The 18541-nt window shown below is 39.9% G+C and overlaps 1 protein-coding gene across 1 annotated transcript in view; it reads left to right on the top strand.

The window, feature by feature from the left end:
- Nucleotides 1-16130: 16130 nt before the first annotated feature.
- Aknad1 (AKNA domain containing 1) overlaps nucleotides 16131-18541 on the top strand; it is a 42519-nt gene continuing 40108 nt past the window's right edge. Inside the window, exon 1 of the mRNA XM_063255310.1 lies at nucleotides 16131-16403. The gene's annotated coding sequence lies outside the window, so the exon portion shown is untranslated. The remainder of the gene's footprint in view (nucleotides 16404-18541) is intronic.

Genomic DNA, 18541 nt, shown 5'->3' with positions numbered 1-18541 from the left:
AAATCAGGAAGGGAAGAAAGGTTGAAGTAAAGGGATTGGGAGGAAAAAAGAATCAAGGTATTGATCATGCACAGGTACAAATTCCCTATGATGAATATGATCATCGCATATCTCTAAAAAGGTACCAATAAACTTAATTTAATTCTACACATATTACAGGTTTAAAGATTTTACCTGGACACTGACTGATATAAGGACTAAATGAATTAAAGTGCTTGACAAGGCCTCATATATAGTAAATGCTAAATAGCTTGCTTGTACTCTTTTTTAAAAGCAATTATCAGATTCTCACATTAGGAAGGAGGTACTAACATCATCCTCATTTTTCAGTATCTTAGATTGGCTCTTCTGGAAGCAAGGCCTTATGATTTATTGAGGGGGGGCTCTTTGGGAGGAACCTGTAAGGGAGGCAGTGAAACAGGTCAGGAAACAGGGAAGATCTAAGTGAGAATGGGTCACAGGAAATCCTAGCCTTGGAGTGATTCCTTGAGGAGGGCTCTAGGATCTAGAGTAAAATCCATAATGCAGAATTAGCCACCACTTTATGCAAGGGTACTGGCTTTTGTTCCCCTGGAATGTCATGTCACAGGTGTGGCAGTTCTCCCTAGAGCTGGTCTCCAGAGAGGAAGCCATGGATAAACTCTAGCAGCCAGCCTCTCAACAGCTGGGACATAGGTCGTATGGCCAGAAAAGGGCATCTGAACAAAGTGTCCAAATGGCATTCAGTACGGCTAGGAAATAACAGCCAGTGTGTCTCACAGCTACGCTGTCAGCCTCTACACTGCCTCTTATAAATTCAAAAAGAAAATAATAGATGGAGACATATGTGACCAGCAGGAGGTTCAAACTAATTTCTTAGTATTTAAAGAATTCTTATACAATAAAACAACCCAAAGGTGGGGTCTGGGGGAACAATTCTACAGAAAGATAATAAAAAAGGACCAGCACTACACAATGGGTGTTCAAGTGACCACAATGCACTCATAAATGAAGTTGATCCTATTATTTAAATAATGCAAACTAAAAGAACAATGGGTAGATCTGGAGTCTGCTTGTCAGCAAAAACAGTCAAGAACTCTAAATTTACATGGGGCCACATGCAAAAGAAATTACAAGTTGTCCACTGAAATTTCATTAATGAAGGACACTTAGTAGGGTGGATTGGGTAGAAAGGATGTGCAGCTCTCTTGATGATTTTCCACGTGTCCCACTTCTAAGAGTCAGGATAGCATGTCCTTTAGGATAGCATGCTTACTCAGACTTCACCTCTGATGAGAATGTGTTTTATTATGCTATTATCAGTCTTAATTATAGGATTGTAAATATGCCCAGAGGTTTTTTGGATAGACAAATCATATGAATCTAAATTATCATGTGGTATTCTTTCTACCTTAGTGGCTAGACTGTACTTCAAATAATCATTGACCCTCTTTCCAAGCACTATTTTTTGAATTAGTATGAATTTTAAAAGACCAGGGCCAAAAAAAAAAAAAAAAAAAAAAAAAAAAAACAAAACAATAATAACAACAAAAACCCCAGGGCTTCAGACATAAAAAATTGAGTAACTTTTAAAAGGTGTCTCTGGACCCAGTTAAGTTAAATTCCTCCCTAGAAATCAGATGTCTTTCTACAGATACTGTTGGCCTTCTTGCGTAGGAATTGGCAGGACCTATAGGTCCTATAGGACCTATATCTGCCAATTCAAGCAACTGCTTGAAAATGTTGCTGGGGGTAGGGATCCGGTGGTATACCTCAATGGTAAAGTGTCCCTCTAGCATGTGTGAAAAGGCCAGGGATGTAGCTCAGTGATGCAGCACTTGCCTGGCCAGAGCAAGGTCATGAGTTCAATTCCGGGTATCCCCCTCCCCCCCAAAATGATGGTTGTAGATGTAAGTCAGTGATGAAGTGTGCTCCTATGTTCAATTTTTAGTACCACTAAATAAATAAATAGCAGAGAGAAAAATCTAACTCTCTTAACTTGTGGGCCTTCCTCCCTCTGTTCCTTCCTTGTTAACCTGCCCCCCCCAACCTTTCTTTCCAATACTTATGATTGTAAGGTAAAGAGGCAGAGTACTCGGCAGGCTTGCATCGGGAGACACTGTTCTAGTGCAACAGGTGAGAAAGATTCTGGAGGGCCAAGGACTAAGGAAGAAACAACCAGGCAGAAGGAAGGTGGAGCTGAGACTTCAGGAGTGTGAACAGCATGAAGGAAGGGTCCCGGGATAGGCAGGAACTGGTGTATTGGAGGAAAAACAGAGACCAAGGTCAAAGACAGACAATGCTTGAGAGAGAATGCTAGGGGATCCAGTCCGGTCCTTGTCCCTGACTATAGCTCACATGCACCTGAAGCACCAAGAAAGAGATCATATGATTGTTCCAGAAAATTTGTTTTATCCATAGTCTTTCTTACTGCAATGCTTATGGCCATTTTGTACGGGATCATTCCTCCCTATTCAGGGTTCTTCTATGCCTGTATGTATTCCAACCTGTGGTGTTAACTGTCAGCAGCAGGTCTCCTGCATAACTAGGAGCCCCTAGGTGGTCCTGCCCTCTTCCTAAAATCAGCTGCTCTAATTCAGAGAGTAGGTGAGTCATTGCCCACAGCCTGATAAGCTTCATCCTTTCATCTATTGGCATCTGAACTCCTTTTAATGGACCTCCTTCCCTGCAGACACCCTCATGGCTCCAGTGTTGATCTCTGGGATACAAGGAGAACATATCTAATTCCAAGAAATAAATGTTGGATCAGCACTGTATCAGAGATGACAGAAACAGATAACAATTAATTACAAGATGGTGGGAATGAGTGTACCTGAGGAAGCTGGTACAGGGAATGGAGGTGGCAAAGGAGGAAGTGGCCAAAGGTCCCAGGGAGGGAGGGCATTCCAGGCAGAGAGCAGCAGCATCATCTAAACAGGAGGGCACAAAACACCAGTGGTGGTTGTGGTGAGGATCTGTAGGCAGCTGGGACTTTTGGAAGTATGAATGTCAAGCTGAGGCATGGGGGGAAGACAGGTTGGTGACGTGGCCTCATATGCCATGCTAGGGAGCTCAGACACAATGTGAAATAAGCTCCCAAATGCGCTACACTTATAAATCTTTACTCCTCTTGAAAAGACACTTGAATGAGGTATTTGAAATTTTTCTGAAGAGATTTATAGATAAGGTTGCTTCAGGGTGATACAAATTTCTCCCTGGCTCTCTAACTTCATTTACAAAGTTCTTATGTTCTTTAGAGGATTTTACAGTTATATTTTTTAAAATTTTATTTAAGGAGAAAAAGAAAAAAAAGTAGAAAAAGGTACAAGTTATACAGAATTTCAGAAAAAAAATAAACAGTAGGAAATCACTAGTTAATGGATTACATATTGTCATCTTAGAAATATTTGTTCAAGTTACAAAATTAAAGCTTATATAGTGGACACTCAAACAGTGAGACCATAACAGTTCTGTTCAATGATCCAACAAATCTCAGTAATATCATTGTCTATCTTATACACTTAAATATACATGCAGTTATATCATTTAGAGCACTTTCTTTTCCTCTCTTTTGTACAATGACTATTACACATTTTGGGTTTTATTGTTCCCACAGTTCTTATTACTTTTTTGGAAGAGAGTAAAACCAAATGTGACATAACAGAACAGAGTCAGTAGAATCAAAAGGTGGACATAATAGATAATGTAGAAACATAATACAAGGTGATCAACAATGGTTACCATAATGCCTCCTGCTATCTCTAATAAAATTGCCTATATCATCAGTTATAATAAAATTGAACAAAACAGTAAAGAACAAAACCAACAAAACCAAAACATTGGAGACATTACAGGTCTTCAAAAGTAGATAATAGTCAACCAGAATGGGCATCATAATGAATCCCACTATCTTCACATTTGTTGCCTAAACTTTCGAACCTGGTACTATCAAGCAAAACAGAATAGAGGAACATCAGTCAAAACAAGATGGTGAGAGCAATACAGGGCTTCAAATCAAGTTAATAGTAAATCAAAGTGGGTTACTATACTATATCCTACTATTTTTTTATTTATTTTTCCCTTAATTAAAAGGATAAAAATAAAAAAGGAAATAATAAAATGGAGATTGAGATAAAAGAGGGCATAACAACAAAACAGTGCAGATCAAAACATAACCATTTAAGCAGAATAGTGTTTCACCACAAGATAATCCCAACATAAAAGTAGTTACCATACTGTCTCTTTCCTTGAAATCTTTGAGTATAACTTCGTATACTGTAGCATCAAATATATCAAAACAATGTAAAGACAAGAGAATGACAGTATTACAGGGTATTTAGAATCAACTAACAGAAAATGAACAATGGTTTCTGTATAATCAATCTCCTTGTCTATAAAAGTTTTTGTTTATACTATCACATATAATAAAATCCAATAAGATACAACATGTTAAGACCAATGGAGACAGAAGAACAAAAGCTTGATGAGACTTCAAAACAAGATGATACTAAATCAGCATTACCTATTATGACGTCGTTTTCTCCAAAATAGCTGTTCCTATCATCCAATCTTCTCTGCCTCATTTCTGTTGAGCTCTTTTTCTGTCATTAGTTGTCAGTTTGTCTTCTTCATTTTGTTTTCTGCTCCATTCATTGTGGCCTCTCTGCCACTATTTCTGGATTCTTTGTATTTTTCTTTTTTAGAATATCCTGCAATATTCTCTGTAGAGTTGAATTGGTGGTTGCAAATTCCCCTAGTTCCTCTTTATCCTGGAAGCACCTTGTTTTTCCATCAATTTCCAGGGATAGTTGTGCAGGATATATCAATCTTGGCTGGAGGTTGTTACCTTTCAAAGCTTGAATTATTTCCCCCCACGCTATTCATGATTTGATGATTTGTGCCGAGAAGTCTGCTGTAATTCTGATGGGTGTTCCCTTGTAAGTGATCTGTTTCTTGTCTCTGATGGCTTTTAATATTCTGTTCTTATATTGGATTTCTGGAATTTTGATTATTATATGCCCGGGTGTAGCTCTGTTTGGGTTGTAGGTGGCTGGGGTCCTGAATGCTTCATACATCTGAGTATCTTTACCTTTTGCTAAATTAGGAAAATTCTCCTGGATTATTTCTGCAAGTAGCTTTTGTAGTTCATTTGTTTGTGTCCCTACCTCTTCTTTTATATTCTTAATTCTTAAGTTATAGATCCTCTTATCATCTTCTAGTCTTTGTATTATTTTTGTTTGTTTCTTTGTTATTTTTAAGAAGTTTTTCATTTCATGCTCCCATATTACAACTCTGGCCTCCAATTCAGATAATCTATCCTTAGATTCTTTCAAGCTGTTATGCCAGCTTTCGATAGAGTTTTTAGTTTCCTGGTAATCTCTTTGAACCTGCTTCACGTATTCTATTTTCTCCATCAAACAATTCTCCCCTCTTTTTCTGTTCTTCCATTCCACCATCTGTTTTTTCTTGGGTGGTGCTTAGCATTTCTCTACCTATTCTGCTTATGTCTAGCTTCAGGTCATTAATAACTTTATTCCTGAACTCGTCTATGAGGCTCTGGAGATAGTGCTTTATGTCTATTGGTGCCGTGTCTGCTATTGCCTGTTTCTCAGGATTGGGGGCCAAGGGGCCTTTCTTGTTGCTCCCTCTTCCCATATTCTTTGTTCCTTATATATGCAAGCATATATAGGAGGCCCAGCTTCCTTCCCTGTTGGCCACAGTCTGATTGAATTGTGCCGGCTAGGTGTTCCCGCCCACCGCAGCACACCAGGGAGTTACGGACCAGGCAGCCTATGCGGGGCCTGCCCCTCCAGGTCACCTTCAGGTGCTGGGACCTGGGTTGTGCTAGCCTATTGGGTCTCAGCCATCAGCATCACATAAGCTAGGCACTGCTCACCAATCCTGCTTGAGAGGGGGTTATGTGACTGAAGTCACTACAGCGCCCTGTTCTGGCAAGTCTGCCTGGCCCCAGAATGTCCTTTGTTGGAGCCTCCTAAACCGTGGAAGAGTCCCAGTTTCTCTCACTCACTGCAGGTCAATGCACGGCTCCTCGCCCATCCCACTCTCAACTCTGTTCACCAATTCCCATTCTCAGAGCTTTCACGCGTCTCTCTCCCTGCAGAGCTGATTCAGATGCAGCCGTGGTGGCAGGAAACCCAAATCGTGGCTTCCAATGACACGGGCTCCAGCTTCCATGCTGAGGCTTTATCTGTTCCTGTTATAGCACCAGGATTGCATTCCCAGTTGGTTTCTCTCAGCCCAGTTCATTCTTGGGTCAGCAGGGCATATCTCCTCTTGCTTATGATTCCTTACTCCGCACCATTCCTGGATTCTAAGCTGGGTCTTTCAGAGAGCCTCCGTAGCTGCTGCTATCTGTCTGCCATGTTCTCCCAGAAGTTACAGTTACAATTTTTAACAGCAAAATGTTGGCCCATAGATGTCCACTATTTTCAGGAATCTGGGAAGCAGTCAATAAATGTTAGCTGAGAAAAATATATTTAAGACATTGAAGGGTATAGTCTGTTACATGTCATCAGAGATTTTGCAGATGTGATTAAGTTAAGGATCTTAGGAAGGGGAAACAATTGTCTTGGATTATCTGTGCAGGCCAAACGAAATCACAAGGGTCCCCTACAAGTGAAAGAGAGAGGCAGGAATGTCAGAGGCAGAGGAGACACAGAGTGCTGTGATGTTGTCTTTGAAGATAGAGGAAGAAAATGTGTTCTCCAGAAATGATGAAAATCTGGGCAATGGATTTCCCCTGAAGCATCCAGAAGAAATGTAACTCTGCCTCACTTGGATTTTAGTGAAAACATTTTTAAATCTTCAATGTGGAAAGATGATAAATTTATATTGTGTTTTGGCACTACATTTGTGATGATTTTGTTAGATAAAATTTATGGGAGTGTCTGGACATGATGATGCATGCTTGTAACCTCAGCCTGAAGCAGGAGGTTTGAACCCAGCAAGTTTGAGCCCAGCCTGGACCTTAGCAACTTAGTAAGACCCAATTTCAAGATTATGAAAACAAAACAAAATAAAACAGGACTGGGCAGGTATCTCAGTGCAAGGCTCTGGTTCAGTCTCCAGTACCACACACACACACACACACACACACACACACACACACACACGTATGATGTTGATGAGTCTGATTACTTCTGTTCTTCCTTCCTCCCTGTGACACATGATGTAGCAGAGTGGAAGCCAGTTGGATTTGCAATCAGACTGACCTATCCTAGTCCTGACTCCATAACTCATTTCTCATCCTAAAGAATGATATTTATGGGCTGGGGATTTATGGGCTGCCTGGAAAGTGCTAGGTCATGAGTTCCATATCTGGAATCAGGTACCAAAAAAAAAAAGAATGATATTTATTTTGGGGGTCCATGGAGACAACTGAAGAGATAAAGTACAGTGCTTAGCACATACTGGGTCTCCAATAAATATTTCTTTCCTTCTCTTCACAACAAATACATAATTTCAAGGAACTAAATCCTCAGTGCTTGTGACCTTCTGAGTGATTTTAACTGAGTGGCTTCTTTTCCCTCAGTTTCTTCCATGAAATTAAAAGGAGTTCCTCAGTGTTTAATTAGAGTTTGTGATGTGACTAGATACTCCTGGTTGAAAGAGTTATTTCCATGCAAAATACTGTTACCTTTTGAACAAGTACTTGTTTCCTGGCCTAAATTGTTTAGCGTTATATTAAGTTTCCACTTCTGAGATGATGACATTGCTTACCTGAGTGTTGTGTGTCTTAATAATCAAAGCTTATTAAGTCCACACAATCCTATCTTTAAAAGCTAACTGCTGAGTATTTATCTTTCATATGACTTTGTAGTATTTTAATGCAGTATTTCATTGGCTAATACTGTCCAATAAATCTTGGCATTTCAGTACCAACTTCAATAATATTTACTTCATAATTGTGCATGGGGAGCTAATGTATTTATTTATTGATTTTTTTATTTTTGAGGCAGGATCTTGCTATGTAGTTCAGGCTGACCTTGAATTCACATGTAGCCTAGTGATTCTCCTTCCTTAACTTCCAGAGTGCTGGGATTATGGGTGTGCATCATCATGCCTCGCCTAATTTATTACTTTTAAAATAATTTTTGCTTTTGGCTGAACATGGTGGAACACGGCTATAATCCCAGCACTCTGGGAGGTGGAGGCAGAAGGGTTTTAAATTCTAGCCTAGCTTGGGCAGTTTAGAAGTGATTTAACAAGCTCCTGTCTCAAAATAAAAAATGAAAGGCCTGGGATATAGCTTAGTGCAGAGATCCTGAGTTTATCCAGTAATCCCCTGCCTCTCACCCTCACAAATGCTTTGTGCCTTTAATAAGAAAGGGGTGAGGGGAAGTGTTGATAGCTAATATTGTTCTATTATGGAATAATTTCTTTTTTTTTTTTTTTTGTCTTTTTTGTTTTTATCGGTACCGGGGATCGAACTCACGACTGCCTGCTTGCAAGGCAGGCGCTTATGCCGCTGAGCTAAATCTCCAGCAATGGAATAATTTCTAACAAGTTTGCATTTCAACATGTATCTCATATAAAATGATAAAAACTGACTAAAAGCTAAAATTTTGAAATACTAAGATAGCTTATATTTTTTTCCTTTTTGTGACACTAAAGATTGAACTCAGGGTTTCTATACCCTCAACCCAGTTAATATCTTTTTTAAAGGTAGCATTTACCAGACTTTGTATGCCATGCACTTTCCAAATTTTTTTTTTTTTTTTGTCTTTTTCCTTTTTACCGGTACCAGGGATCGAACTCACGACTGCCTTCTTGCAAGGCAGGCGCTTATGCCGCTGAGCTAAATCCCCAGCCCCGCCATGCATTTTCTAAATCATATATGTACATTAAAACTGAAATAAGCACAATCCAACTCTAACACATTACATTTATTTAGAGAGTGTTCCTATTTGTATACCTCTCCAACTATGTATATTAAGGGTTGTTTGTGTTGAACAGGAGGGGATTTATAGAGGCTAGGACTTTGGTTCTAAAGCAATGTCTATCATTTATTGAGTACATTATTGTTTACTACAATAAGTAAATGTATTCTTTTATTTTTACAGCAACTGTATTGGTCAGCTTTCTCATTGCTGGGACATCCACAACTTGAGTGAGGGAAGGTTTGTTTTGGCCCAGTTTGAGGACTCAGTACATGGTTGACTGGCTCCAACACAGAAACATCATGGCAGAATGGCATGATGGAGCGAGGCTGCTCCCTTCACGGTAGCCAGAGCAGATCGCAGAAGTCAGTAAGAGATACCCCTCCAAAGGCACACCCTCAGTGACCCGCCTTCTCTAACTAGGCTCTGTCTCCTGGCAGCACATTCAATTGTGAGTATCAGTGGATTAATCCACTAATGAGCATAGCACCTTCATGATCCAGTCGCCTCGCCAGGAGTCTCAATCCAGCACTCAGGAGGCTGAGACAGGAGGATCGTTGAGAGTTCAAGACCAGTCTGGGCTTCAAAGTGAGCTCAAGGCCAGCCTGAACTGCTTAGCGAGATCCTGTCTCAAAAAAAAAAAAAAAAAAAAAAAAAAAAAAAAAAAAAAAAAAAAAAAGATTAACTCACTCAGCAGCCCTCTAAAACATTCTCTTTTACAAAGTAAGAAAATAAGAATTTAATTTGCTCAAAATTGTGAAAATAGAAAGTGACAGTCAGGATCCAAACACTCATTCTGCTGTCCCAGAGCATGAGGACATGTGCAGGATCCTGCACTGCTGTGAACAGTAATCTTCCTGGCTGAGTTGTTCCCTCTTTTGCTTCTCAAATGTGTGCTCATCAATGAGGCTGTTGCTCTGGGTGATCTCTGATGTCTTGTAGCTCAGTGTTTTATCAGACTTTATCATTTTCTTTGATATCTATATCTATAGAGAGCTAGCTCAATATCTGTATATCTAGGGAGAAGGAGGGAGAGTGAGAAGAGAATGGTGGCTTTTTTTTCTTTTTGTACCAGGGATCAAACTCATAACCTCACGCTTGCCAGGCAAGTGCTTATGCTGCTGAGCCAAACTCCCAGCAAATAGTGATTTTTTTTAAAAAAGGAATTGTGATGAGACAAGCAGATAAGAATCAGTCTTAAGCTCTGAGATGACATTTATTACTGCAGAGATTCTGGAACATTAGTTTCCCTCCCATGAATAAAGGAATACTGCCTTCACAAGAGGGAGGGTTCCTTCTCCCAACTAGAAAGGACATGGCTGTGCACAAAAACCAGAGGACTGCACTTCCAGCGCTCCCCAGAAATAGGTGCTCAATCATGTGTGTATGTGCAGGCACTCACTAAGGTCAGGCTACAGGCAAGGGTGAAAGCTGTATACTTACTGCACACCGTTTGAGACCTCAGAGCCTCTATTTATTTACTAACAACATACAAAACATACAAGGTATATGAAATATAAGAAATATATATATATTTCTCTTTTAAAAAGAAGGCTGAATTGTCCAGAAAACAGTGTATTAGGGCCCTAAGTGAAGCCAGATCTTCATATGCTCTTGGTTTGAGTGAGTCTGTTCTTCTTTGTATGCTCTGGCTTTCCCCTAGACCTGGAGCCTCAGAAAGAACAAGTGCCTGTATAAGGTATAACCAACAATAGTGTGTGGTTTGTAAGTACTCAATAAACATTAGCTGGCCAAAAGTAAGTTTAAAATATAGAACATACTCTAATGAAGGTGATAGTTTTGTCATTTGTTTAGATGATTATCTTTTCATATTTTTAAACAGTGTCTATATCTTTTTAATTTACATCCTTTGCTCTTTGGAGTCATTTTCCTATTCATTTGAGTGATCTGTATTCTAAAATACTTGGAAGATACAAGCAGGCATGAATAAGAAGCCATGATTAATATTTTCTTACCCTCACACACTTTCACAAGAACATTGTGAGGGTCTGTTAACGTTTCCTCCAAAATACGTCATAAGTATTGAACACATTGATTTCTCCAACTACACTGCCACTGTCATGCCATCTGCCTTCAGTTCCCTTCAGAACACAGAGTTCTTTTCCAGCCAAGGTCTTTGCACAAGGGTCTCTGCCCACAGTTCTTTATACCAACTTTTTTCAAGGCTGATTTTTTGTCCTTGTCATGGTTTATGTCGATGGCCCCCTGGCCTCATGTGTTTGCACTATGCATTTATGATTGATTCATTGTCTAGTATGGATTAATTGTGTCAGTGCTACATCCATCTAGGGGTGGAGCCAGCATGTAATGTAATGGCAGGAAGAAAGTGTGTCTTGCTCTTTTGCTAGTTTCTGCCTTTGCAGCCACCGTGAACTGCAGCCCAGCCATGCCAGCCTGCCTTGGAGCCAATTGAGTATGAACTGAAACCTCCAAAAAACTGTAAGAAATAAACCTTTCCTTTCCAAACTTTGGGCTTCAGGTATTTTGTCTCAGCAACAAGTAAAAAGTAACTAAGCCAGAATTTGGTACCAAGAGTGGGGTTGTTTGCTGTGACTATACCTGACCATGTTTTTTGAGAGGCTTTGGAATGTCACCTGGATGCATAGAGCTGGAGCAGTTTAGGCTGTTCTGGAGAGGAGATTCTGGTCAGAGCTCAGGAGATTAGAAGGCTGATAGAAAACCTCATGGTAAGACCAGGCTTGGGAGGTTTCTGCTAGGAAAAAAGACTGCATTGGTTGTTGGTCTCCCATGATGTATGTTATGGCTTGGCAGAAAGTTTGTCTGCATTTTGGCTCATGCCCAGAGACTTTGCCTGAGACTGAGACAAAGGGTAATGGACTGATTAATCTGGAAAATGAAATTTCAAGGCAGTCGAATGTTGAGGCTATGGCATGGCTATTGTTTGGGGCTTTTAGCTTTATGTTGCAAATCAAGAGCAAAGAGCCCGCAGGATAATTTACAACTCTGTGAATTTGGCCAGAAGGAAAACTCCAGTAAAGCTGTGGATTGTAAAGACAGGATTGAGACTTTAATTGTTGAGGAGAAACGAGAGATAAGAAAGATGGCTCAGGGGCATCCCAGGAAGCAGCGGGTATCTACCCTTTGCAGCCTCAAAACTGCAAAAGTGAAAGAATTTGCTCAGAGGAGAAAGCTGCAGAGCACCATGCTCCGGAATGGCGATGGAGGCCACATGAGGTTCCAGAATGGCAGCAACATAGAGAAGCTTTTCTTTACAATCAGGTTCACAGAGCCCAGTGATCCAGGCAAGCGATCCCTACAGCCAAGAGAGAAAAAAGCCTGGCTACTGCTCCAGATGGAGCAAACCTCAGCAGCATCCACGTGGTGCTGATTTTAGGTGCAAGAAAAATGCACAAATTCTGTGAGTAAGACAGCTTCCTCCTTGATTGCAAAGGGCCTGGGAGGCCAAGCAGTGTGCCCCTGAGGGCAATTTGTAAAGATGTAAGGGTAAAGCCAAAGGTGTAGTGGAGACCCCAGAAGTTTGGAAAAGCCAGGAATGTGGGTGATCCAAGGAAAGCTTCAAAAAGGTAGCAGAGAGCGTTTAAGAGAGAAGCTGCAGGAGCTGAAATCCCTGGAAGTGCCTTCGGGGTAGGATCACCCAAGCCTTTTGGAACTTGCAACCAGATTGCTTCAGATGCTGAGCATGGAACTCTAGGACTTAATGTTTGCCCTGCTGGATGTTGGGCTTGCTTTGTTTCCAATGCCTTATATTCCCCTGTTTGTAACTTTTGGAATGGTAATGTTTATTTTGTGCCTTTGCACTTCAGAAATGCTTAACCTTGTTTCATTTGTACAGGGGGTTACAGTAAAGAGTTTGCCATAGATCTTGGAGGAGACCTGGGACTTGGACTTTTCAGAAATGCTGAAACTGTTAGGACTTTGGCAACTCTTGGAGATGGACTAAATGTCTTTTGTATAAAAGATGTACATGAGTCCTGGGGCCAGGGTTGGAATGCTATGATTTATGTCTGTGGCCCCCAGGCCTCATGCATTTGCATTATGCATTTATGATTAGTTCATTGTCTAGTTTGGATTGATGGTGTCAGTGCAACACCCAACTAGGGGTGGAGCCAGCATGTAATGCAATGGCAGGAAGAAGGTGTGTCTCTCTTTTTTGCTGGTTTCTGCCTTTTCAGCCACCATGAACTGCGGCCCAGCCATGCCAGCCTGCTTGGAGCCAACTGAGTATGGACTGAAACCTCCAAAAAACTGTAAGAAATAAACCTTTCCTTTCCCAACTTTGATCATCAGGTATTTTATCTCAGCAACAAGTAAAAAGTATAAGACAGTCCTATAGGCTCTAGCTTGAAATATTCATCCTCAGAGAACCCTTTCCTGTCTAACCTATCACAAGAAAGTTCTCTCTCTCTCTCTCTCTCTCTCTCTCTCTCTCTGCGTGTGTGTGTGTATGAAGGGCTTTGTACTGAATTGCATTCCCAGCCCATTTATTTATATATTTATTAATTCATTGACGAGGTATTTTTAAATTGATTGAGCTACCCATAAACTTGCAATTCTCCTGCTTCAGCTTCCTGAGTGACTGGGATTATAGGTGTGTGCCATCACTTTCAGCTTCTTTTCTTATATATTTTTTTTCTCCATGTAGTCTCTTTCTAGCCTTCACAGCACTTATCACCACTTAAAATAATATTAATATAATTCTTTGCATTCTAAAGTGATGAATGTAAGATTAGAATGGAACATCAGGCACACAAGTGCTGTATAAATGATGTAAAAAATCAACTCATAATTCTCACAGCTACATTCTCCTATGTGGTAATACTATTAGTACTTCTGTTTCATAGATGAGCAAACTAAGAATCAGAGAAGATGAACCACTTGCCCAAGATTGCGCAGCTTTCTGAGAGAGTAACAGGGCCTAGATATAAATCAGCCTGGCACAAAAGTCCACATTCTTAACTATTTTTGATGTTGTCCTTTGGTTACAGGATCTACCTAACATGGTGCTTGCCACCTAATAAATATACTTGAAAACTATTTAATAAATGAAGAAACAGCTGTATAAGAAAATAAAATTTATCTGTAATTCTGTCACGAAATTGTTTTAGGAATTCATCTGTTTTTTTTCCCCTAACACAAGGATAGGCTTTTAAAAAATCAAATCATAACTTTTAGAAATCATTTTAAAGATCCCATATTAGGTATCAATGTACCATATCTTTTTTTGATATTTTATTCATTTTTTAAAATTATAATTTTAAAGCAATGTTCATCCTTTAGGCAGGGTAGGAGAGAGAAGGGTTTTCCTAAAATATTCTGGCTTTTCTTAGAATCTTTAGGCAGAAGTTGCCAAACTTAACCTGGAAAGTTTAGGAAAGTCAAAGACGTTTCAGTAGTGAGATTTTTAAAAATATATATACTTTTAAAAATTCAGTGTGTTGGAGTCAGTGACATTTGTGAACTGCAGGAGAAGAGAACAAGAAGTCAACAAGAAGCAAGCCCTCCCTGCGAATCAGTACCATGCACAGGCTGCTGCCAGGGAGAGCCAGATGCCAGCCCCTTCCAGTGCGTGGGCTGGCAAACAGGAAGAGCCAACCCCCAGGCCCCCTGCCGTAAGTGACAGGCTGATCTGAAAAAACACAGGCTGTGATGATGGCTATTGAGATGGAGTACAAGTTAATGCTTGTAATGTTTAGTGTTTCACTGACTTGGCAGGTCTAACGCCAGTGGTCTGATCATCTATTCAGAGGATGCCAATACACAGTGTAGCATCTATGAAGAATCTCCTTCTGAGGGTGGCAGCCATTGTTAATTCCCTATTGTCTTGTTCTGAAGTCTTACATCAACTTTCATTGTTTTGTTGGGTTGGGTTTTGTTCTGTTCTGTTTTGTTTGATTTTATTATATCTGATGGCATGGGTAGGCTATTCAAAGATAACAAGATATATTATGTTTGGGCTGGGGATTTAGCTTAGGGCATAAGTGCCTGCCTGGCAAGCACAAGGTCATGAGTTCTGGTAGCCATTTTGTATTTACTAGTACCTTGTTTTGAAGTCCTTTATTGCGTTCATTGTTGTTTTTATTGGTTCTATTCTGTTTTGTTTGATTTCTACTATGTCTGAAGGTACTTGCAGCTATTTTGAAGACAGCAAGAGGCACTATGATAGCCATTATTGATTTCCTATTGTTTTGAAGTCCTGTGTTACACTGGTTTGTTTTGATTAGCTTTGTTCTGTTTTATTTGCTTGGTTTTATTCTCTTTAAAATAAAAATTTTAAAAATTAAAAATATAAAATCAGCATGTTTTGAAATTTATCATGAGGCCAGGTGTGGTAGTGTACACCCATAATCCCAGCACTTGGGAGGCTCAGGCAAGAGAATTGCTGTGAGTTTGAGGCCAACCCGGGCTACAAAGTGAGTTCAAGGCCAGCCTGAACTGTATAGGGAAACCCTGTCTTCAAAAGAAAGGGAAAAAAATTACAAGAAAAATATCAACTGGTAAGAGTTTTCTAAATATGCCTAAAGCACAGTCAAGGCCATAGCTTATAGTACAATTTAGACTACTCATGCCGATTACAGGACTCTATCAATGAGAAAATTAGATAAAAAGATAATGCTGACCAAAGAGCAAGGAAAACAAGCAAAGGCTGCCAACCAAACACTGAGAAGTTACTTCTCCTAATACTGGTTTGCACAGTTGCAAAACTTTTTTTTTCTCCTTGACTTTTAAAATAGTTTCAGGCGAAATAATCTGTGACAGCTGGTCATCATACTCACGCCCACTAAAGGAAGGACCATCTCTCTTAGCTGACTATAAATAATACATCCACCCACTTAGCTGTCAAGGGAGCATTGGATCAAGTTGTTGCTCCACCACAGTGTCCCTTCTGTCACTCTATAAAGACAAGATGAAGCCAGACTGCCACACTGAACGATATCTGGTTACAGTTAGAGACACTGCATTTGTGGGCAGCCCACATTTCTGAGGTAAAGTGAACCGATAGGATTACCACAGTGATATCAAGTGCAGCCTGTGCAGAGGGGCTTTCATCACATTACCTTTGAAAATATTTGAATCTAGAAGCACCATGCAATGGATACAAAACCCATGAATATCTGACTCCTGGGTGTGGCTTACGACTTAATATTCTGAGCCAGATCCTATTTTCTTTTGAGGATGGATAGACAGACAGAGCTAGGGTTAGATAGCAAGAATGTAAAAATTAAAACAGAGTCAAGCTAAGTATTTTTGAATGCTCTTAAAAAGACAAAAAAAAAAAAAAAAAAGACAGAAGTTTAGATCACATTGGAAGTTCCTTGTTTTTCTTCAACATGATTTTTTGCTTAAAGGGACCCAGCAGCAGCACACCATGATTTTGAAGCTCCATGTCTGTTCTATTATTTGAAGTCAGCCTCCAGCTACTGAAAAAAGAAAAAAGACAATTTAGGCTAAAGGATTGCTCATGTGCACTGGTGAAGGCCCCTCACCTTGTTCACTGCACTGTGTCGAGACACCAAGGTGCAGGTGAGTGTCTATTGCCATTGACATTGTTTTATCTCTTCATGTTGGCTGTCATTTTGTGTTAGTTGAAGACTTAGCATATTACTTTGTGCAGAACACAATAAGAGAGGATCATGTCCTTAAAGCTCCTGACTATAAGACAGTCACTTTCTAAATGACAAACACAGAGAGGAGCATGAAGAATTTGGACTGTCGAATTATTACCTCCAACAGTCAACTCTTTTTTTTTTTTTTTTTTTGTCTTTTTCATTTTTATCGGTACCGGGGATCGAACTCACGACCGCCTGCTTGCAAGGCAGGTGCTTATGCCGCTGAGCTAAACCCCCAGCCCCAACTCTTTTTTTTAACTGTATTCAGGAGGGTTAAATTCAGAAGCTTAGGTTTGGGGCCACAGGGGTCAGGCCGTGGTTCTAACCAGGACTTTGGCGGAGGAAGGCAAGGAAGGGGTGAGCGGAAACAATGCCGCAGCTGGGTCACAGACACCTTTGATGGTTTGCCTGGCTAGCAGAGTTCTAAACACAGAACAGAGGGGATGCAGACAAAGGATGCTCACACGTTTATGTGTCCCGCTTTTCTTTGGTGATGAAAACAGTCCTCCAATGTGTAAATAGAAGAAATATCACCTACCAGGCAGAAACTATGATTTGTTGACCATTTTTTGCCTCTAATCTCTATGGAGTTGTTCTGTTTTTTCCATCTGTAGACATTCTTAATTGATTCAAAGTCATTCCAGTCATGAATATCTTCTTGTCTTAAAGAGGCAAGTTAGTGAGCTTAGATGGGTATTTCATCACCAAATTTAGACTTCACAATGAAGTAAACCACGCAGGGAAGCGCAGTCAGCATGACAAGCACTTTGGTGTTCATCTCTGCTCAGGGCCTGGACTGAAGTGGTTTTACACATAGGATTCCTGGGATGCCTAGGCCTCATTTGCTCAGTGGAGTGACTATGAGCTGTTGCTGAGCTCACAATGGTCAATACAGCTGCATAAGAAGCTATGGCTTCAGATGTATTCCTGGACTTCAGGAGATCCAGTTGGGCTCTACAGAAATATTCTATTGGGTTCTGGTTGGACTCTCTTGGAAGGTGCCTTTGGATTCCAAGGTTGAGCTGGGTGTTGATGTAAGACATACCAGTTCCCTCCAGCTACCTGTAAGATGCCCATTACAATGCTAAAGATGTGAATTGTCTTTTTCTAGAAAAAAAAACTCCTGATATTTTTAATGTACAATTTTTATTGTAAGTATTATTACTATTATAATGATAATAATAGTAATAATAATGGCAGAGACTTTATTTCTGTATGTAGTGAGAGAGTTCCTTGGGCTTCTGGCTTATCTTTGGTGGAGTTTCTTTCTAAAGATCTGCAGCAAAAATAAAAATATCAGTTTCAATGAACACTATTTTGAAACTGAGATCTGGCCACCATGATATTTTTTTTTGTTAACAAGAGAACGGCTTGGAGCTCAGCGATGAGTCCCCTGAATACAAAGAGTGCACTAATATGACTTTTTTTGTAGCTTGGGTCCTTAAAAGTCTTGTAAAATTAGAGTTTGTCTTCTTTTCTGTTTCCCCATAGACATTTAAATATACATTTTTTAACCTCAAAAATTAGACTCTGCTTTATTTTAAATTATTGAGTGATTTTCCACCTTTAATAATACACACATTTTAGAGTTTTAAGGCTGTTTTAGAGATGACCTTATAAATACAAATTCCTTCCTTTATCCTTTAAGTATCACCTTAGGAGTACAAGTGGCTAGTCTTCTGCTCCCAGGCATTCTTTAGTATTCCAACACCAAGATTAGTTTTGGCTCTTAAAGTTTATTTTAAGATACCAGTGACTAAACCCTTCCTCTATGTCAAGCACCATGCCAAGTACTTTACCTGCATTACCTTGTTTCATCACCCAGCAGTCCTGTAGGTCAGGTTTAATTGTTCTTATCTTTTTAGAAGAATAAACTGGTACTCAGAACAGCTAAAAACTTGCCAGATGACATACAGATAATGAATAGAGAATGCAGAATTCAAACCCAGATCTGTTGATTCAGCTTTTCTACTGTCTCTTTGACTTTCCCAGGAAGCATTTTCCCAAGCTCTTCAACTTGGTTTGGAGCAATCTACAATTCCGTTCATGAAG

The sequence above is a fragment of the Cavia porcellus genome, unplaced genomic scaffold, assembly GCF_034190915.1.
Source record: "Cavia porcellus strain 051 isolate PalLab524CR breed Dunkin Hartley unplaced genomic scaffold, mCavPor4.1 scaffold_1, whole genome shotgun sequence".
Taxonomy (NCBI): domain Eukaryota; kingdom Metazoa; phylum Chordata; class Mammalia; order Rodentia; family Caviidae; genus Cavia; species Cavia porcellus.
This window is presented reverse-complemented; position numbering and strand designations above follow the sequence as displayed.